General features: G+C 32.7%; 1 pseudogene; it reads right to left on the reverse strand.

Moving 5' to 3' along the window:
* LOC149539012 (pyruvate decarboxylase 1-like) lies at positions 1-21,989 on the reverse strand (annotated as a pseudogene).
* Between the last annotated feature and the right edge of the window lie 702 nt (positions 21,990-22,691).

Genomic DNA, 22,691 nt, shown 5'->3' on the forward strand with positions numbered 1-22,691 from the left:
TTACGATCCTCTCAAGGTGATGGGATTGGGCCTTAAACTCATCCTGTACAATGCTTGAGCATATCCCAGTGTAGCTCCAACAGACCAACTAATTGATTCATACTGCATCTGAAACTCATACCTACAAAATCAACATTAGAATGAATCATTCAACATTGACACAAGCCTTAAGAAAAATAATGTCACAAATTATTGATTCTTCAAACTAAACCTGATAACCAATTCCAAATAGGGGCATAAATAATTGCAATAAATTGTAGGAACTATTTCAGCGCAAATTTGTGACTTACAGGTAACAAGCTAGTCAGTTAGACAAATCATGTATTATAATTTTATGAACTTTGTTGTTCAATAGTTTCTCGGTTAGATCAACATTTTAAATCATACACTATGATCCATCATCAAAATAAATGAGTCAAAAATTTAGTTATATAAACTTTTGCAAGAGATTTTGCATTACTTGCATTTCTCTGGGAGTTTAAACTTCTGGAAGTTGAACCAAGAGTCACCAGTTTCTACAATGACAACTATCTCATTTGATAGCATGGCCTACAAATAAGAAGTGTTTACTCATTAATCTATAGGAACAACAACAAAACCAAGGATTGAAGTACCAACTGAACCATAAGTCATTTTATGATATGTAGTGATTCTCAATAATTTTACTTGGATGTGTTTGAATAACAATTTGACTCTAAGAGCCTCATTTGGAGCACCTTTCAAGGGAGCACCATGAGGCACAAATATATGCTAATAATTATCGAAGGCCATTGTATTGTGCTTCAACTTCTTTTTGATGGCTTCTAAGAAGTCTTTCATTAATATACACCCAAAAGTAGGTCCATTTGTGATAGTTACCAGATTAGGCTGCACAATTATAGCTTTCTCCTTCTTCAAGATTAATGAATATCCCATTGAGCTATATTCATTAAAAATGGGCCCTGCAAATAAGTAAGCATCTACAGACTCAACTATTTCAGCACAGAATGTAGTATCGACTACAACCCAGTAAGTTCTTATGAAATGTGGAAGAGTCTCTGAAACTTTACCCTTAGTCGATGGCATTGCGGCCACAACATAACCTGAAGCATTTTTCAATTTCGTAAATGCATCTTTTACCTTAAAAACCCTCGGCTTTGGACCCCTAACCAACACTTGCTTAACTGTTGCATTTAGGAACTCTATAGTTGTTTCCACAGCTACTTACAAACTTCTTGGATTGCTTAGCCTATAGTTTATGCTAGCCAAAAAAACTATTAAAAAAACAAGTTACAAGTGGCTTCAAATGCAATGAGCAATGCAAGAGTTTCATGACATACAAACCTTGCTTTTAATTTAATTAATGGATTTTGTGACCCACCAAGACCTTTCAAACATTGCAAAACTATAAGAACATGTCATGGTGAAACAAAACAAAAAGCACACTTCTAAATTCATTTTGCAAAGGGTACACACACATCAAGAAACAATGAAAAGGGAATAAAGTTTACACATCGACACAATGTCTTGAATGATAATTTAAACCTTACTAATGTCAAACAAAGTATTGGAAATAGTGTGTGTGGTGAACCTTGCATGCTAAAAGATATACACTAGATCAACTAAGGAAGAGTTGAATATAGTATAATGAGAAAACTAATCTGACAACGTTTAAAATAATATGAATGAAAAAACCCTCAAATGTGTTTCATTGATTCTACAAATGAAAATGCTGATCAACCAAACCAAAGTAAACCTACAGACATTAAGATCTTGAAAATACAAAAAATACAGGAGGCCAAAGACTAAAAAATCTTGATCACCCCTCAAAAGAAAATTTTCAGTCGAAAACAAGAGGCCGAGATCCACAACATGAACCACTCACACATTTAATACTTAGACATGTAGGACATTTTACAAGTACAAAAATTAAAACTAATTCCAAACTAATCAAATTTCCACAGTCTATTTGAATATTATGTATGGCTTTTCGATTTTGATTGTGTATGTATTTTGTATTTTTTAATATCAATGGTTTAGATCATACTATGATCCATTGTCTAAGCATACAAAATATGTAATATGAGAAAAAAATTGCAATCTGCAACTACAAAAATACATTTTACATATTTTTATGTTCTTACATTCTGATGATGGATCAAAGAGTGAGATTCTAAATAATGATGCTAAAAAAAGTAGAATCAAAACAAAAAGTCCATGTAGAAGAAACCAATTTACCTAAAAGGAAGAAAAAAGCCCACTTGGGAGTGAGCCATAATGGAATAGGCTAATCATAGAACGTATGGTGTGGAATGCCAAGGAGATTATAGCTAGTGCTGATATAAACTGGCTTACTCTCAATAAGCACTACAGAAATGGCATGATCAGTACCTTCACAATTTTTCTCAGTAGTTTTGGGTCATTAAATTGGATAGAAAATTGATAGTAAAATGTGAAAGAGAACACACATAATGTCACATCAAAATAAGTTTGCATCCTACATATGAGTATGCATCAAAACTGAATTTTTACCTGCTCAATCTATCTGTATCAATAAAGAAATAAGACATTTTTGTAATACAAAATTCTTGAACCCTATTTGATTGTAATCTTTCAAACCTGCAAAATAAAAAAAAAGCCATAAGAACTAAAATAAAAGGATTTATTTCTAACAAACAATCACATATGCTTTGTATATACCTTAGGACATGATACAAGCTATTTCATAAGCAACACTAAAGATTCCAAAAATTTTCTCATTTACTAGACTGATGATAAACTATATGCAAAGTAGAAACAATGCAGCATAATAGATGATTAGTATCTAGAATTTTTAATACTGAAAATTATAAAGAATGTAATACTCACAAGTGTTGCTGCCTAAGAGAATGCAACCCAAGTTTATCATGATCTCTGCAACATTCATTGCATTGGGAATATCCTACTTATTTGCAAACACCAGTAACATTGCATCTCGTAGTTCATCTTGCAAGAACAAGAAACTTAAATGATAAAAAATAATTCTACGGATAACATGAAAATAATTGTTAAAAGAATGAGGCCAATTTTACACATAATAACCAAAGTTGCCACCCATGAGAAAGACATGAAATCTTCTTGATCCATTTTCCAATTGTGTTTATACAATCCTAAAAATTCACTTTGATAGTTCTGACTAATTATTGTTGGAAGGATTTTATTTGCTTCATCAAACGAGTGTATATTGTAGTCTTGGCTTCTTGTATTTTTCAAGATAGTATCATTACTCGTCTAGTATTGTTCAATCTGAAAGGATGCTATTGATATGTTGTTTTTCTATAACAGCCAAAACAAGAGGTTGTTAACCTTTACAAAAACAAGGGATGAAAGCATAAACATAGGGCATCAACAACACAACAAAATAAATCTTTTCCTATGCTCTTGGACAAAAGTCTAAGCAATGCTATTGTTAGGATTGCAACAAAGGAAACCCCACTACAACCTGTCAACAAGGCCCAAGAGTGATTATTTAAGAGTCAGCATTATCAGTAGAATTTTTTTCAAAACAGAAGTGGGAGCAGTAACTTCAACAACATAGGCCACAAGGCTAGTGGGCATCACACCTGAAATACGGTCTAACATCCAAAATTGTGACAAGAATGGAATCGATAGAAATCTAGCTCAGACCAACAGCATGAGAAGCATCAATATAATCAAAAAAAGTTTCTTCTTCATTAGAAAACAAGTCCTCAAAAGAAAAATCTAAAATAGAATCAGAAGCTCTAATTGCAAATGGTCATTTTCCATGGCCCTCCATCAAGTGACAACACCTATCCAACACAAAATGGCAATCATCAGGCATGTATCCTATAGAGATGCAATCTCTACAACAAAATGGAAAACCCTCATATTCAATGCTTCACCCGTGGCCTCTCATCAACCATGATTGAAGTGGAGAGATCTCTATTTCAACTAGAATACAAACATAGAATAGCCCAAAATTGTACTAGATCCATCCAATTTTAGGAACTAGCAAAGGGAATTTCCAATGGCCTTGGGCAAAACAACTCACAAAAGTGAAATGAAGATGAGTAAGGAAAACCCAAACATAACTCACATAGGTATAGCTCAGGGTCACAAAATATTAGGGACTTCAAAGAATTAGTCACCCAACGCTGTAAATCTTGGAGGCACTAGAGACTCTAAGAATTTATAGACCATACTTTTGCACTGATAAAAGTTCATGTTATCACCACAAAATAGGACAAACTTTGCATAAGACTTGATAGCCCAAGCATAGCTCCTTCAACCAAAATTTGACAGACAATTATCTAGAGCATTCAGCGGGTCTAGAACCACCAACAAGAGCAAATATCCTAGCACCTAGAAGCCTAGCTTAGCGCTACACTAGGAGAGTCAAACCCCAACAAAAACCATCCAATGGATCTCTTCTGATGGGGTGTGTTACGAGTATATTAAGTTCCCCTCTTTCTCCAGAGTGGAAAACATCATGAATTTTGAGTTCAGATCTACATTATGTAATACTGCTTTACTCATGTTTAGAGACCCTTACAGTATATTCAAAGATAATTATTATATCTACTCTATAATAAATGGCAGTGTAATAGCATACTAGCATCAGATTTCATAACCCACATTAAAAGTGGTTAGTTACACAAGAAGAAGCACCGAACATGGGACATGAGAAACAAATTCAGATTGATTTGTCCTCTATTATCAGAGGATCATAGTAAGGCACAACACAAATTCTCAAATATAAATAATAGTCAACTGTCATTTTACTTAGATCCCTATGAAAATGTAGCACTGAAATACAATATACATTGGAGTTAGGAATTTGGTTGACAACCAAAATCAATTGAATTGAAATAAGAAACTTCACCAAAGAATCAACTAAATATGTAATTTTAAGCATATTTTGCTACTCAAAATGTTATGACTTCTTCCTTCTTGACCTTAAACTTGTGACATTTTCTAGTTTTACAAGGTGAAACACGATCTCTCCAACTATTAGTTCTAAATGGCTTCCATCTTAGGCACATAGAATCTTTGAACTAGATAGATAAAATACACAACCATGCTGAAGACCATGGAAATAGAGGATAACATGGAAAATACCAAACAACAAGTTGGATGATGATGAAGACTACAGTGAAGGTCGAAGATCCCAGACATCATCAATTAGTACCAAACTACCAAATGGAGTATACAAACTTGAAAAGATAAGACACACCTTACAACTAAATGAAACTCTAGAAGCTACCATCAAATGGCATGACATTGAATCATTACCAATAAATGAATACAACATAGAGAAGCTACTAGATATGGTATTTCTATTCATTTTTCAAACAAAAGAGTGCAGTAGGTATGCAACCACGACTAAGGAAAGTGAAATTTCACAGTATTTGCCATGTTTATGTTGAGATACAGACCTGTGCAATCCAATCTCCCAAGGAATAGACAGCACCACGTATCGCCATCTTTGCCAAAACAAGATTTGTCATAAAGCGATGTTAGAATAGTTACTAAAATGGTCATAAATTATGTTGTTATAGTAAAAGAATACTTTAACTTAAGAAAAAAAACTATACAATATTAAAACACGATATTGTGCTTTAAAAACTAAAAAGGTACCTGTAACGAAGAACTTCATTTTGACTTGCTAATTGGTTGTCACTATTAACTATAAGCTTATCTTTAAAGTTTGAGCTTCACTTGGTTTCGAGAATAGTTAAATATTCTCTACTTAACAGGGCCAACCACATGAAGGTGGAAGCTCATTTGGCCCCTCCCCCCCCCACTAACATCACTCTAAATTCCCTATTAACATTTAATAACATTCAATTCATCCATTTTTGAAATATAACATTCAATCATTATAATCACATGATAACATTCATTAACACGTAAAATTCATAAACACACAACATTCATGAATAATTCAAAAGTAAGTCATTCATGAATAATTCATTAACACAATATTCATTAACACCCAATATTGATGAATAATATTCATTAACACAATATTCATTAACAATATTCAAGAGTAAGTCATTCATGAATAATCATATCTTTTTTTCTTTCTTGCCGTATCTTTTTTTCATAAAATTTCTAAGAGAAATATCAATGTCCTCGTCATCCCCATTTAACATTTAATAACATTCAATTCATCCATTTATGAAATATAGCATTCAATCATTATAATCACATGATAACATTCATTAACACATAAAATTCATAAACACACAACATTCGTGAATAATTCATTAACATGCAACATTCAAGAGTAAGTCATTCCTAAATAATTCATTAACACCCAACATTAATGAATAATATTCATAACACAATATTCATTAACAATATTCAAGAGTAAGTCATTCATGAATAATCATTTCTTTTTTGCTCTCTTGCCATTTCTTTTTTTCATAAAATTTCTAAGAGGAATATCAATGTCCTCGTCATCCCCCTCCTGTACTGGTTCTAACACATGTCTCCTCCTCATCCGTTTAGGAACATCATGAGGCTGTTGCACCAAAGGGGGGTCCGCTGCAATAACAAGTACTCCATGAGTTAAATTCACACCATTTTATATTAGTGAATTACGAGTTTTTATTTAAGTAAAAGAACTATAAATCAATAAATTAATTTAAAAGAACAAAACATAGATTTTCTTTACCTGAATGTGCGACATGATCTACCTGTTGATCAGTCTGAACATCCTCCGACACTCGTTCAACATGACATGATTCTATATCCTCAACACAAAAAGGTTACACCAAGTTCAATTAAAGATGTTAAATTGTATTAATAATTATATAATTAGTTTTAAATAACAAATGAGCACCTCCATCGATAGTACAATGCACATCAAGGGCTTCATGATGTTGTGTATGATCTATGTCACGATTAACAGGCTGCATTGCAATGTCATGCACATTATTATCAAATAAATTGTTGCTCAAGTATTCAATTTTTAATATATATGTTGGCATATTTACCTATGCACATGATGCAGGAGACTGTTTGGTTGGGGGAATGGAAGTTTGCCGTAGGCATTCAGCCACCGCTGCATAGCCTTGCTTGAAGGAATTTTTTTTGTGTTCTTTTGTGGCCTCCAGATTAAAATTAGTGCCCTACATTTTTTTATTAATTAAAAAAATTATTTGCATTTTATAAATCATTTTTCTTTGCAATTCATTTATTGCTACTTACAACGCGTGCTTTGATTTTTGAATATCCCCCAGAGCCAAGTCTGTGTTGCCCAACCTTTTCCAGCCTCACCTTTGTTGCCTTTGATGTGTCCTGCAACCTATGAACAGTTTGAAATATGTTAGATGATATAGATATAAAGATCAATACTAAATAGTGGATTATTATATGGTATGAAGGTTTTAGCATCAAGTAGCATGTTCCACCAAAAATATGAAAAAAGGGAAGAAATTATAGCATCATACCTTTAATTGACATGTGTAATCATGCTATTTATCCATGGAGTTCATGCTAAGTATTTATCCATATTCTGATATGCCTCTCCATAAAATTACACATCAATTTTGACAGTCTATATTATCCATTGTCACACAAAGTAAATGATAAGCTAAAAGTTGAAACAGCTAGTAGATTTTATAGATTAAATTTTTATCCCTACATTCCACACTCAAAGTGTTTTTATCCCCAAGGCTACAATAGGTATAAACTTGAGGGCGAATGTCAGATTTCAGATTGTTATAGTAGCATTCCTTTTTACCCGTAGCTAAAAAGTAAGTATTTTTTTGTTTTCAATTTAAAAGACATTACCTTTGTGCATCAAGTGCTTCTTTAGCCTCCACACTGCATGGAACTGATTTTATAAATGGTGGTTGTAACTGAAACAAAATCCCCACTGATTTGCTAAGATAACTAGCAACTAACAGGAACTACCTAGCATTGTTCCAGCAGAAGACTCGTGACTTAAGACTTGTCTTAATCTATGTTAATTTTGATTGCTTCTAGCAGTCGAGCACCATTTAGAATGTTTGAGAAGATCATAAACGTTACATCATAGTTTGGAGGATGTTTCGTATAGTCTACATCCACAACAAATGATTTAACATCTGACACTTGGATAGAAAATTGTTTAGATAAGCTTCAACTATTCTTAAAAGTCACACAGTAAAAGAAGAATTAAGGATAGAAAAAAATAAAAAGTCAACTTTAACACTTTTACTGTAGAAATTAAGAAAATTAGTATGTGATCATGTTTAAACCATTCGCTTTAATAATGCCAAATAATTTTGATCCTATAAATAAGGTATAAGAGTTTAAGAAACAGTAAATTTCATAGAGTGGAAAGAAATAGCAGAAATTATCAACATTATTTATAAGAATGAAATTTGGGTTAGAGTTTTCCAAAAAAAAATTCCTAACTTTAAATGCTTGCAAACAAATGCTTTCATGCAGATTAAAATAACATAAATGCTTACACTTGTAGGGGACACGACCAATAATGGATAATGCATGCACAACTCCTCCAAATAAGGAAAGCATTGTAGAAATTTGACATTAGCAAAATCTTCATCATCAGAACAGGTGATTTTCCTGATCAATTTCACTTTTGCAAAATGTTCCAGAAGTTGAGTGTCAGTTTCCAAATAGAGACATTTAGGTAAATAGAAGCTCACCATTATCTTACTGGGCAAACTACAATCAATAATTCTAATGCTTTCTAAGAGTGGAAAATTCACATCCAGTGTCATATATATATCATTGACATGTCAGAGGGGTGATACAATCAAAAGGTCAGAACAAAGTCTAATCAAAGCACTATCAATATCTCAAGTCTCAAAATGATACATCAAATATACAATGAATCTCATGATCAATATAAAGATACAAAAAGGAACAAAAGATAGCATGGACCTAATTATAGCCTTCCCCCTCATCACTAGGAGGAGGAGGAGGAGTAACATCTGCATGTGCAGGAGGCACTACACCATCAGAAGCTCAAGCATAATCAAAGAACCTTGAGACATGTTGAGCTAGAGGTACTGCATTTTCATATACTACATAATAATGAGCAGCCCGAGAGGTATGATGGCAGGTCTCATCTCACTCTAACTACAGGTCTCAGGTATGATTACTATATTATATTACAATTATTATATATCTTTATATATTACAATTACTGAATATCATTTATCACCTATACTGCTAACACATACAACTATGGTACATGTAGTTGGGCATTACTATATTTTCAAGACATAATATAGCTATATGTGAAGTTATATATCATTGATAATTCACATCCAGTGTCATATATGGCTCTATGCCTAGCCATGGTCTATAGGTAACATACATAATGTCATCCAAATGAAGTCTCAAATAGTTTGTCTTACCTAGTGTTGGCTGGATCATCTCTCCACAATACCAATAAATATAAACATACAAGTGTTGTTGTTAGTCCTCAAAGATAGGAACGTGATTTTTGTCATTAACTTGTGTTTCTGGCATTGAACGTGATGCTTATTACTTTTAGAAGACTGACCATTAGTAAAATTCTTGCAAAGTTTTTCAAACAAATTGTACTTGTCATTACAATTACTGAATATCATTTATCACCTATACTACTAACACATACAACTATGGTACATGTAGTTGAGCATTACTATATTTTCAAGACATAATATAGCTATATGTGAAGTTATAAGCGCACTATTTATATCTTATGTAGGATTTATGCCCAGATTGAGATATATACAATTGTGTCAGCATTGGGATTGAGATTTATAAGCAATTGTGTCAGCATATGAATTTAGGATTTATAAGCAGTTGTGTCAGTTATATCTTACGTAAGATTTATGCCCAGATTGAGATTGAGATTTATAAGCAATTGTGTCAGCATATGAATTGCATACCTTTCATCAATAGATAGATTAAATTGAGCTAGTTGAAATTGTTGATACTGAAGTTGAACCCTAAATTTTCTCATTAATGTACTAGTAGTAAATACTATTGCATACCATTTTAGATTTGTTGGTGTACTTTCTTTTGGATTTTCTAGTGTACTTTCTTTTGGACATTCCCTTTTCTCCTTTGCATCCAAAATGAACTCATTCCAGTCGCTCACTGAAACAAAGGGAGGACGCTCGTACTTTGGGTTTAGGATGAGGCTCTTTCTATATGTGTCCCTCAAAACCTTAAGATGTTTGGAAGCTTTTTGTAATAATTTCTTATGATAAAAAATATTACTACCAAACTCATGCTCTATATCTTTGATGAGCTCATCTTTAAATTTTTGATCTTGGTAGTTCCACCTTTTAAGAAAAAACACAAAATTGTTAGATATAGCTAGTATAAGAAAAGACCCAAATGAAAGGAAAAATGTTGCACCAATTAATGATATGAACAAAAATAGTGGGATAAAATTAGTTCAGTTATGATGTTCCACCTTTTACGTATGGTGGGCCTGAATCTTCGCAGCGTGAGGTCATAAAGCCTCTTATAAAATGTATCATTTCCTGCAAAAAATGTCATGGGATAATTAATAGTAAGAACCATTAAAATGAATCATGCGAAGAATACTTTTTATAGTGAATAACAAATACATAAAATGAGATACATTTCATCTTTTTAGTGATCTATATTAGGGTTGGAGGATCAACTTGACCAAAATTGACCAAAAAAGAAGTTTGGAAAAAAAATTTAAATGTCTAAAACCAGTCAAACTCTACCAGGGTTCTATTGTTGATGTTCTAAAACTAAAAAATGTACTGTGACTATATTAATCAGTATACCTTGAAAAAAAAATATAGTGCATAATACATATAACTTGCCATGACCTTCATTTTTTCTCATTCTTAATTGATGTTGTCACTGATCATACCTAGGATCTTAGGACATTTCAAAGGCATTGATTCATCATCGTCAATCAACAATGATGTCTGCATAGCTCCCGTGCTAGAAATACGGGTAGCTCCAAGAAATGACAGTGAATTATCACCAATACATACACTATGATTCGCATTTGGTGGAGTACCAGATGGTGCATCTCCTACCACAAAAAAAACAATACACTATGCGATGCACCCAAGATTAAAGTACATATTATCAACTCATAGTTAACACAAAACCAAATATAGAAAAATAATGATTTACCAGCTAGACGTCCCCTTGTTGTTGACATTGCAGTTGGCAATCTCATATTAGTGTTTGTCAACCTCTTAGGAGTCTCCTGCACTGGATGACTTGAACAATACATTGTTAGCAAAGACATTCTGAAATAATAAAAGTAAGAGTTAAGAAGTTTTGAATGTTTGAAATAAAAAATTCCTTCTAACTTGTCAACTAAAAGATTATTTTACCAGTGGCAGTCGGAGCTCTGCTACTACCGGCCTCACCGCATTGTCCTTGACCAAGTTGTGGATCAGTTGCCAAAAATTCCTATATAACAAGAATTTAGTAGTTAAAGTTTCTTACAACTCTTTAAAAAAATTGCATCAATAAAGTATTTTTGCCAATATTACATATTTTACTTCACAACATAAAAGATTATAAAATGCAAATCTTTATTAAACTTTTCTTATAACTAAATATTCATTGGAGCTTACTTCATAACGATGAGCTTGCGCTCTCAAATATGATAGCCTCTTCATCATCTCCTCAGATTCCATATTTGCCTCATCCAAAATTTTCATTGCTTCTAAATTAATTTTTAAAAATTTTTTCTTCAACATTTTTATGAAATTGGGAGTTTCAGCAATATCCTCATCAGAAGGCATAGCTAGTGGCTCGGCACTTACTGATATTGCTTTACGCTTATCCTGAACATCAAATTGTGAGAGAAATATCAATAAAACTATCATAAAAACTAAAAAACTGTAAATAAAATAACATAATAATATAACATTTTTCAACTATCTAATTTGTACAATTTCAAAAAGGTTTACCCTCACTGAAGAAGGGGTGGGAGTAGCATCCTAGTGACCTCTATCATCTGTCTAATCCATATCGTCCTGTCACAAAGATTAAACATAAAAAATTCAGCTAACTGAAAGCAATAGACAGCAAAAAAAAACTTATTAACAAAATGGTAAATAGTACTTACACCGTAAATAAAATAACATAATAATATAAAATTTTTCAACTATCTAATTTGTACAATTTCAAAAAGGTTTACCCTCTCTAAAGAAGGGGTGGGAGTAGCATCCTGGTGACCTCTATCATCTGTTGGATCCATATCATCCTATCACAAAGATTAAACATAAAAAATTCAGCTAACTGAAAGCAATAGACAACAAAAAAAAAACTTATTAACAAAATGGTAAAGAGTACTTATAGCCCTCATGATAGTAACTTTGTTTGTATCTATGTGATTTAAATGGTAATCAATTAGCAGTTCTTCCCCTGCACTTATTGATTTTATTGCACAAACAAAAACTTCATTCCCCTCACGTGCCTCAAATATGCAATTGGGCTGCTTACTAGTTGAAGAAGGTCGTGTACTATTTATAAAACTTGCAATATTACCTATTGCTTTTGGTCTCCCATCAATGTACATAGAAAATCTTTTACTTTGATCATTTTTTTTCCATTGTATACAATTAGTTGACACCCCATACCTATGAATACTTTTTTTATACCGAACAATCTGCATCCAATCATTGTAATTGTAACATGGACTGACATACTTGAACAATTTGACAACTTTGTTGTAACCTACCTTTATCCCATCCATGGAAAATAGGCCCAAACCATGTAATGAGGATGGAGCAATGCGATATATCCTCTCATTAACACAAAAATGTGTGTTAATTGGAGGTAGCTCATTGGGTACCCATTCTTTCTCAATGTGTGAGTATCGAAAGGGCACCTTGATGTCGCCTTTGGTCTCATCATCATAAGAACATGACCCCCCATTAGCAAGGAAAAATTGCATGCGTTTATCAAATTTTTTTCTATTCTTTTGACCTCTAGTTGATCTCCCTATTTTAGCCATACTACATGTAGAGCTTTCATCTACCAGTTCCTCATTTCCCTCATTCGATGTAGATAGATCCAACAAGTACCTATTTGGTGGGTCCTGCAATCCATCAAATGGAAAGTGAAAGTGACAAATATAAAATGTATTAAGTTGAAAGTGATTATACAATTATATTTCTATACGGACCTTCTTTTTCTATATATACATTATATGATTATATAATATGTCTATTTATAACGTACGTGCTCAATGAAAACAAGAAGAATATAAGAAAATTATGTCTATTTATTGACTTATACCTGCTGATCCATGTCACTGTGCACAATCTATGCCAAATGGGTCAAATTTCCTGTAGTCAATTGACTGTTTCCAAAAAGGGTGACAATCAGACACAATATAAACATTGGTAATTATAAATAACATATGTTGTAATCATTAGAAATGAACACAATAAATATGTAATCAAATTTCCTGAATATGTTAATCATTTACTTTAAGTTAGCTAAAAATTACATGATACACGTTTGCTACAAATAACTTAGAAGACAACATGAACAATAGGGAACATCGCAAACATGAACAAATTTCCCTTATATATGGAATGCAAGATCGTCAACAGAAGGGGTGACGATGTACCTATAGTCAATTGACTATTTGCAAAAAGGGTCATAATCAGACACAACATAAACATTGGTAACTATAAATAACATATGTCGTAATCATCAGAAATGAACACAATAAATATGTAATCAAATTTCCTGCATATGTTAATCATTTATCTTAAGTTAGCTAAAAATTACATGATATGTGAATGCTACAAATAACTTAGAAGACAACATGAACAATATGCAACATCATAAACATGAACAAATTTACCTTAATATATGGAATGCAAGATCATCAATAGAAGGGGTGACGACGTTTGTAGTCATTGATTATCTTCTTCTTCTTCATCATCATCATCGCCATCATCACCATCATCATCGCCAACATCATCACCATCATCGCCATCATCACCATCACCATCATCTTCATCATCACCATCATCATCATCATCATCACCATCACCATCATCATCATCACCATCATCTTGATCTTCATCATCTGCTTCTTCATCATCTTCAATATCTTCTTCTTCCATAACATTATACTTTATCGGCCTTCCTCTTGGATCGTGTCTAACAACAAATGACCAACCCTATTTATTTGGAACCTCTGAGTAAAACATTTGCTCACATTGGCTTGGAAGAACATAGGGCTCATCTGCAACTGACTCAAACGACCTTGTATTGATCATTGTAAATCCATTATCATGTTGAATAATCGTTCTATCTGGATCATTTTGATTTAGTCGTAACCTGTACCATTTGACGACGAATAGAACTACTTTGAAGGTGTTAAATTCAAACTCAATTATATCATCCAAGATGCCATAGTATTGATTTTGACATTGTTGGGGATGTATGTCATTTCTAGATGATATATTGGTGACCTCGAAAACTGCAGTTATCCCAAAATCACAAGTTTTCTTTGTGTCATCCAACCTTTTTATGCTGAATTTGTGGCCATGATAGTACATAGCTTTGTGGTTCTTGACCTGCAATTTTTGAAGTGTGTGTAAATTATTTTCATCGTGAGTTGATACGAAACATACGTCGAGTTATGATCATTAATAAATTTCTACGTACCTCTCCACCTCTTAAACCCTTTACTAGATCAACTACCATCGGTATAACATTGGAATCTCCATTATGATGAACTTCTGTAACCAATGAAGCAACACCTTCCCATGTTAATGAGAAACCATTTTTTTGACATCGTTCAATCCATTCCATCATCCAATCAATATTATTCACAATATACAAATGTATTGCATCCCACTGTCGACCACCTGTTTCAAAAAAATACACCAATTAAAAATAACTTAAATTGAAGATTTATATGAATTAATTAACTACAATAACATCTTAGATTTACCTCTCACTTTCCTCAATCTACCTTTTCCCATCAAGTACTCCCCTTCAAATTTTTTAATTGAGTTGGGATCCCAAATATGATCTACATGGATGTTTGTTGCAAACTTAGGAATATATTCAGTAATGTACACCATGGTCTGGTATACCATATATCCCTCCACCATAGAACCCTCGGGATGTGCTCTTTGTCAAACCAAGCCTTTCAAAAATTTCAAGTGCCTCTCAACCATCCACATTGACCTGGTTGGTACAGGTCCACACAATTCAATCTCCTCAACTTGATGTATGAGCTAGTGTTCTTGTGCATTGAAAAAACTTGGAGGTAGACACTTGCATTTCACACATCAGAAGAGGAATTTTTCTCTTCCAATATTTTATATCTTCTTTATTGATTTCTTTAGATGACAACCACCTCATGTATTTTCCAAGATCATATATAACCTGTTTGACATTGTTGGCAAAGTGGTGTGGGAGAGATAGAGGTAGAACATACTACAATATTTGTAAAATGATCTTATCAATATTTTATAAAAGAATGCAATTCAAACTACATGCAGTATATAAATATATAGTGAATACAAAATAACATGAATTACCTTAATAAATGTATGCCAATCATGTGTTTTCAACCTTGGCCCAAATTCACTTTTATCTGATATGACATTGTTTATGTTCGCAACAAATCTTGTGGGAAATCGTATTTTTTTATGACTTCTTTTATAGCATTTCTCGGTTGCTCTGACAATAACCAACTAAGGGCACTTGTATCAATCTGGTCTCCATTGTTATTTGGTCGAATACCATTTTTCATTGCATGCTTGGATTCTTCAATGTCACTACAAGTTTTGACAATTTGATCTTTGTCACGCCTTCCATCCAAGATTTTCCATAATGTCTCTACTACATTCTTTCCAATATGCATAAGATCAAACAAATGCACAATTGGGAGTTGCTTGTAGTACGACAACCTAGTAAATTGTGTAGGATAAATTTTTAGTCCTTTTGGAAGTTGGACATTGATGTCTTGGCGACCTTCACAACCATCAATCACATCATCAGTAAACAAAACACAATATAGAAATATAAATTTGAAACAAAAAACATCAAATGGAATGAAATTACCTCGACGATTTATTTTATTGGATGCCAACTTCCATAGGTGAGGTGTCATTCTCTATGGCTTTGACATAGTCTCTTCTAGACCATTGAAAATATGTTTTTCTATAATTCGGTACATATGATTTCTATGCAAAAAATGTCTATTCTCATTAAACACCTGCTTTCTTAAACTTTTTGAATGATGAGATTTCGTCTTTGGACCACAAAATGGACATGCAAATTTACCCTTTGTCTGAAGACCTACAAGATTGTGTATAATTGGATTAAATGTGTTAACTTTGACATACCAAAAAAGAGGTGTCAAGAAGAGAACATACCACAAAAATATGTTAGCCCAGGGGCATTGTGTATTGTCCATACAAGCATTGCATGAAATTGAAATTTTCTTTGTCCTATTGGTCTACAAATGTCATACATAGTAACCCCATTGCATAACACCACCAACTCGTTGATAAGGGGTTCAATATATACGTTGATATCTTTGACTTGGTACTTACCTAGTTGAATGAGCAAAAACATTACATAATTATTTTGACCATTTCATGGATTAGTAATAATAAATTAATTTAGATGACCACTAAATCAAAAAATACTTGGAACAATTAGTGTCAACATTATGTGCTCTCTCTTTATGGACAACCAAGGAGGTATGTTATTGTTGATAACAAAAATAGGCCACACTGAGTAAGTAGATCTCATCTCTCCATAAGGATTGACACTGTCTGCTGCCAATGAAAGCTTGAGATTACGAGGTTCTTCTTTAAAGTGTGGCCATTTTTCCTCTATTTCCTTAAATGCCAAACCATTTGCAGGAATTAGCTTAATGTCATCTTGACTTCTATTGCGTGCATGGTAATCCATAAATTGTGCCAAGCTATTGCACTTGAATAATCGTTGCAGACAATGAATAATGGGAATATGTCGAAGAACCTTGTGAGGCACCTTTTTTGTTAATCGATCTGATTGATATCTATTGATATGACAAGTAGGGCATTATGTTGCAAATTCATGTTGTTTATGATATATAATATGATCATTCGGACATGCATCTATTGTTTGATACTCCATTCCAATATCTTTCATGATGGCAGATAATTCTCGATAAGAGTGAGGTAGAATGTTTGATGGTGGTAACAAACACTCACCTATCAACCTACGACCAAAAATATAATTTCTTAATTTAAAGAATATTAATTGCTACATGAACCCAATGTTAATTGTAAGGGAACTATGAGTAAAATAATGAAAGAAGATTGCATACCTTAACATACGTGTCATTGCTACATTGGATAAACCATTCATAACCTTCAAGTTCACCAATAGCAATACAATGGCAAGAAGAGTTGTTTTGGAGCCTTCATATAGGGATTGGTGTGCCTTCTCAAGTAAAGGTACATCAAACTCTGCATCATCATCACCATCATCATCATCATCATTATCATCTTGATCATCATGATCATTTTGATCATCGTGATCTTCTTCCATGGTATCATTACCTTCTACTTCAATATTCACACCTCCATGTTCCCTCGTTTGGAAATCCGCATTCTCTGAATTGTCATGGCCCATAACATGAAACTCAAGGATGTTGACCTATATGAAAATGATGATCTTATATTAATCATGACCATGATGTCATCATCAAATCATGTCTTATGTAATTTATAAACTATTAAAATACATACCAATGGGCGATACTCGTTTCCCCCTTCAATGTGACCATGTTACCTACAATGTTGCTCAGCTGTTGTGATTAGATATCTTCGAGTCTTTAAGCCCTTACACATTTTGCAAGGACAATAATATTTTCCATCACCTTTTCTTTTTAAGTTAGACCATAGTCTAGAAATTGTCTCCCTATTTTTTTGTGTGTTGATATCATCAGACATGGTCTTTCATGAATGGAATAACTCGTTGGTGGAAGAAGGATGATTTGTTTGCAACCTACAGATGGAGTAGTAAGAGGAAGACACATATAAAAAGGAGTTAGGTCTCTAAACCAAGTAGGAGTTAGGACATGCTGGAGTGGGTTCAGCCCAAGATATTTTAGAATCTTGAAGAACCTGGTAAAGGGTATCTAGAAAGGTGAAAATAAACAAGTATTTTTATAGCTACAAAGAAGGAATCGAGAGCATTATAAATAATGAAGAAGAAACTTAAATCCATACAACTTCACCTCTATTTACAATTTGACCTTTCTGCAAGTGAAATATGACAATATACAAAATTTCCAATCACATTTTCACTTTAAAAAGAACACCAAATATACCTTTCCTACAATATCTTCTTCAAATTCTTCGCTATCAGATTCTTCAGAACTACAAGCTCCTGTGCAGAAAAAAGATGAGATGTACTAAGTAATTTTTGATGGGAAATATTTAAACAAATCAACTATCAAAAAAATAATTTATGAAATTTAGTTACTTTATTATGTACTGAAGACTTGGCAAGATGTTCCCAAGTCTATCTATAGAATGCCTATCTGCATGGTTGTTTGCAAATAGTCTAGTATGGTGCCGCTTTTGAACAACAACAAATGTCACTGGGGCTAGTAATTTGGCTCAAGAGATGCACAAGCCTATTGACACCACAGAACTTTTAGTTCATCATATAGCATTCAGTTGTCTTCTTTAACAAAATCCAAAGAGAATACAAACAAACTAATGAGTCGTGTCCATCTCAATTGAATAGCAAGTACTATAGTGAGTATTAGGAAACTGACCTTGCGAATAGCATCAAGTTCATAAAGTATTAGGAAAGTGAACTTGCTAATTAGTTTAACATAGATTGGTGAACAGAAAATTCATAATAAAAATCTAATTTTTTTCCACACTTGTTCAAACCATATAATGAAACGACAAAAAATGAATTGTATACAAAGACCATATTGTAGGCTATCCAAGTTGAAAGTGAATAGATGACCTTTATGGGGTGTTGTACCAAGTGGAGCAAGTATGTGAGAGCTTGAAGATGGGGTTAAATGAAATTGGGAGATCTTAAGAGTTCTCTCTCAAATTTTGAAAAGGTTCTGGAGGTTCACCCTGAGAACTGTGAGAGCTTGAAAGCTGTAGGCCATATATATGCTCAACAAGGGCAGTGAGAGAAGGCTTTGGAAATTCTAAGAAAGGAAACTCGCATAGATACATGTGATGCTCATTCCTTTATTAAGATGGGTGAGTTATTGATATCATTAGACCCCAGTGCAGCCTTAGATTCTATTAACATAGCGAAGTCTCTTCTAAAGAAGAGTAGAGAAGATGTACCCATTGAATTGTTAAACAACATTGGGGTTCTTCATTTTGAGCATGATGAACTAGAGTTGGCTCAGCAAACTTTCATGAAGGCATTAGGAAATGGCGTTTGGGTTGAATTCATCAATAAAAGCCCCAATATCAATTCTGAAGTTTTTCCTGTGTGTTTAAAGGATATGGAATTCTTCCATCGACTAGAAGAAGAAGGTGTTTCACTTGAGTTGTCGTGGGATAAAGTGACAACACTATTTAAATTGAGTTGCTTTTTAAATACTATTTAAATATAATTTAGAATATGAATTTATCCATGAGAAATCCAATGAATAGGTGCTCCTGCATCATAGATAGAGATGTTGATGCAAGGTATGATGTTACTAACTTCCCTCTTAGCTCCCTAGTCCACCAACTCATACATGAAACCATGGGACAAAAAAGAAAAAATTTTGGATTTAAAAGCTTTTTCGATCTTTTTCGATCGATTATTAGGAGTATGAACGAGGTCTGCATGTCAGATTCGAATGAAGCCCTAAGATTCATTCAAAGCCCCCACACCAATATCGGCATGGAGGCTTCGAGTGAAGCCCCTTGGGACCTTCATTCAAAGATTTGGCTTCATTTGAAGCCCCTAAAATTTAACTTCCCCACTTTCCATCTGATTTCTTCATTATGGAAAGTGGGAACCATTATTGTGGCCCTACCTAGGAACAAAATTTTATCACCTAATTTTCCTTTTGTTGACTTCATGATCTTTCTATGAAGCAAATAAAATAATAACTAACATTTTCTATGTTTCAAACTTCTATGTTGACTAAAAAACATCTGTTGAAATAACTTTATTTGACAAATTCCATTAAAAAATTATAACCTTTTTCAACCTAGACTTATATTAGACATTTTATAAGTTACACTAGATTAACATGTTTAAAAGTAACTACACATATCTAAATGTGTGCACTACATAAGTGTGCGATAAAAATATATATGTATATTTCAATCTATCTTGACATATGTTCATAATCACTCGTATGAAAAGGAATGTATTCAAATATTTCAAGCTCATCTTTGTCATTTGGCTCCCCAAAAATGTGCATACAAGTAACAAGATATTATAGAAAGTCAAGTATTCAAACTATTTGCTAAATGTTACAAGAGAATGATAGATCGTTCATTGTTGAATATATAAAATATTTCATATACCACAGAATAACTATTTTATAAATGAAAACTTTCATACATGGGATGAAGCATTCTGATTGTTTGAAAGTCTATTGGACATTGTGAGCTTTCATAAAAAATATCACAATAGTCCTTGAATGCTTGAATGTTCTCTTTTCACCTATAAGTAGTGGTGAATATAGAAATAATGAGACGTTTTATTTAATCTACTATGGATTTGAAGCAAAAAAAATTATTATAGCAACTCAATGCAAAGGAAAATCAATATATTTAATTTAAAATAGGCTAAATGTGTTCATACAAAAACTATAAATGATTATCCCTATTTAATTTATCTTTATATATTCCTAGTTTTTCAGCTAATGACTAGCCAAATGAAGCCCATAAAGACAACAAGACACAATTTATACCCAAATTAGCATTTTAGAATATTATGAGTGAACCACTTTTCTTTCTTTGTAGCCTATTTTATCTTGGAAATAGGATACCAAATCATGTTGTTATCCTTGATTTATAATCTTATCCTAGTTGATATTTTCGAACAAAAAATTCAATAATCTATTTAGATAACTTGTCTTTTATAGTGTTAACCATTCTCCAAAAATACATTTTTTTTTTCTAAAAATATCTTTGAACTCAATGGAAAGCTCATGATTCAACTACCTCTTGTCTCCTATTGAGGTATTTTGGGGATGATATAATAAATAATTCTTTCCATCCTACATTGGTAATACTTCTTATTTGGTGAATACATCATTTCATCAAAAAGACTCTTTGTGTTGTGAACCTTTAGTATTTTACATATACAGTAGATAGATCAGAAGCAACAACATATTTAAATAAACTAAATATCTCTAGAAACGCATATGTATATATGTAATAATGTAAATCAAATCAATCTGGAATATTTTCAAGATATAAGTTAAATTCTCATGGATCATTTAGAAGTCATATGTCACAAAAATCTTCAAGTGGGTTACAATTTCTTATTTTTGAAAAATAAATCAAATATTGAATAAATTTGAACCTAAGATTTATTTAAAATAATTTTAAGATATATATTCAATAAAAAAAATAAAAATAAAGGATAATAGAACTATATCATTGAACATAAGAGGAGCAAAATTTCACCACTTGATTTTCCTTTTGTTGACTTCAAAATCTTTCTATGAAACAAATAAAAAACAAATAACATTTTCTATGTTTCAAACTTCTATATTGACTACAAAACATCTTCTCAAATAACTTTATTTGGTGAATTCAATTTAAAAGATTAGAACCATTTTCAACATAAACTTATACTAGATTTTCAACAATTTTCAAACTTCTATTTTGACTACAAAAGATCTCTTGGAATATAGATCATTCATTGTTGAATATGTAAAATATTTCATATACCATACTATTTAATCTTGCCAGGCTGTTTGAATAGCTACATGACACTGAAAAAGCAAATCTTTTGTACAGGCTAATATTGTTCAAGTTTTCTGATTATGTGGATGCATATCTACGACTTGCAGCCATGGCCCAGGCTTGAAATGAGATCCAACTAAGTCTAGAATTGATTGGGGAGGCACTTAAGGTGGATAAAACCTTAGTAAATGTGATTACCATGCTTGGCAACCTGGAACTGAAAACAGATGATTGGCTTAAAGCAAAAGAAACAATTAAAGCTGCACAAAATGTATCAGATGGTAAGGATGCTTATGCTGACATTTCTCTTGGAAACTAGAATTATTTTGCAGCTTCACGCAATGAGAAGAAGGATCTAGATGTGGAGGGAATACATCTTGATAAGGATAGGGAACTGTATTGTAAAGTGTTGGCTCAGAGACCTGGAAATGTCTATGTTGCAAATGGGGCAGGCATTGTGCTAGCTGAAAGGGGTCATTTTGATATTGCAAAGGAAATTTTCACACTGGTTCAAGAAGCTGCAACAGGAAAAATCTTTGTTCAGATGCCTAATGTGTGGGTAAATCTAGCACATGTTTACTTTGCACAAGGACAGTTTGGGCTTGCAGTGAAAATGTATCAAAATTGTTTGAGGAATTTCTATTTTGGCACTGACACCCAAATTTTATTATATTTAGCTCGATCACATTATGAAGTAGAACAATGGCAAGATAGTAAAAGAATAAAATCATCAATATTATAAATTTCAATAATAATAAAATCATCAATATCAAAATGCACCTCATCCTATTATGTAAAATGATGTGGGTGGCT

The sequence above is a fragment of the Cupressus sempervirens genome, chromosome 9, assembly GCF_028749045.1.
Source record: "Cupressus sempervirens isolate cs-2001-9-10 chromosome 9, ASM2874904v1, whole genome shotgun sequence".
Lineage (NCBI taxonomy): Eukaryota > Viridiplantae > Streptophyta > Pinopsida > Cupressales > Cupressaceae > Cupressus > Cupressus sempervirens.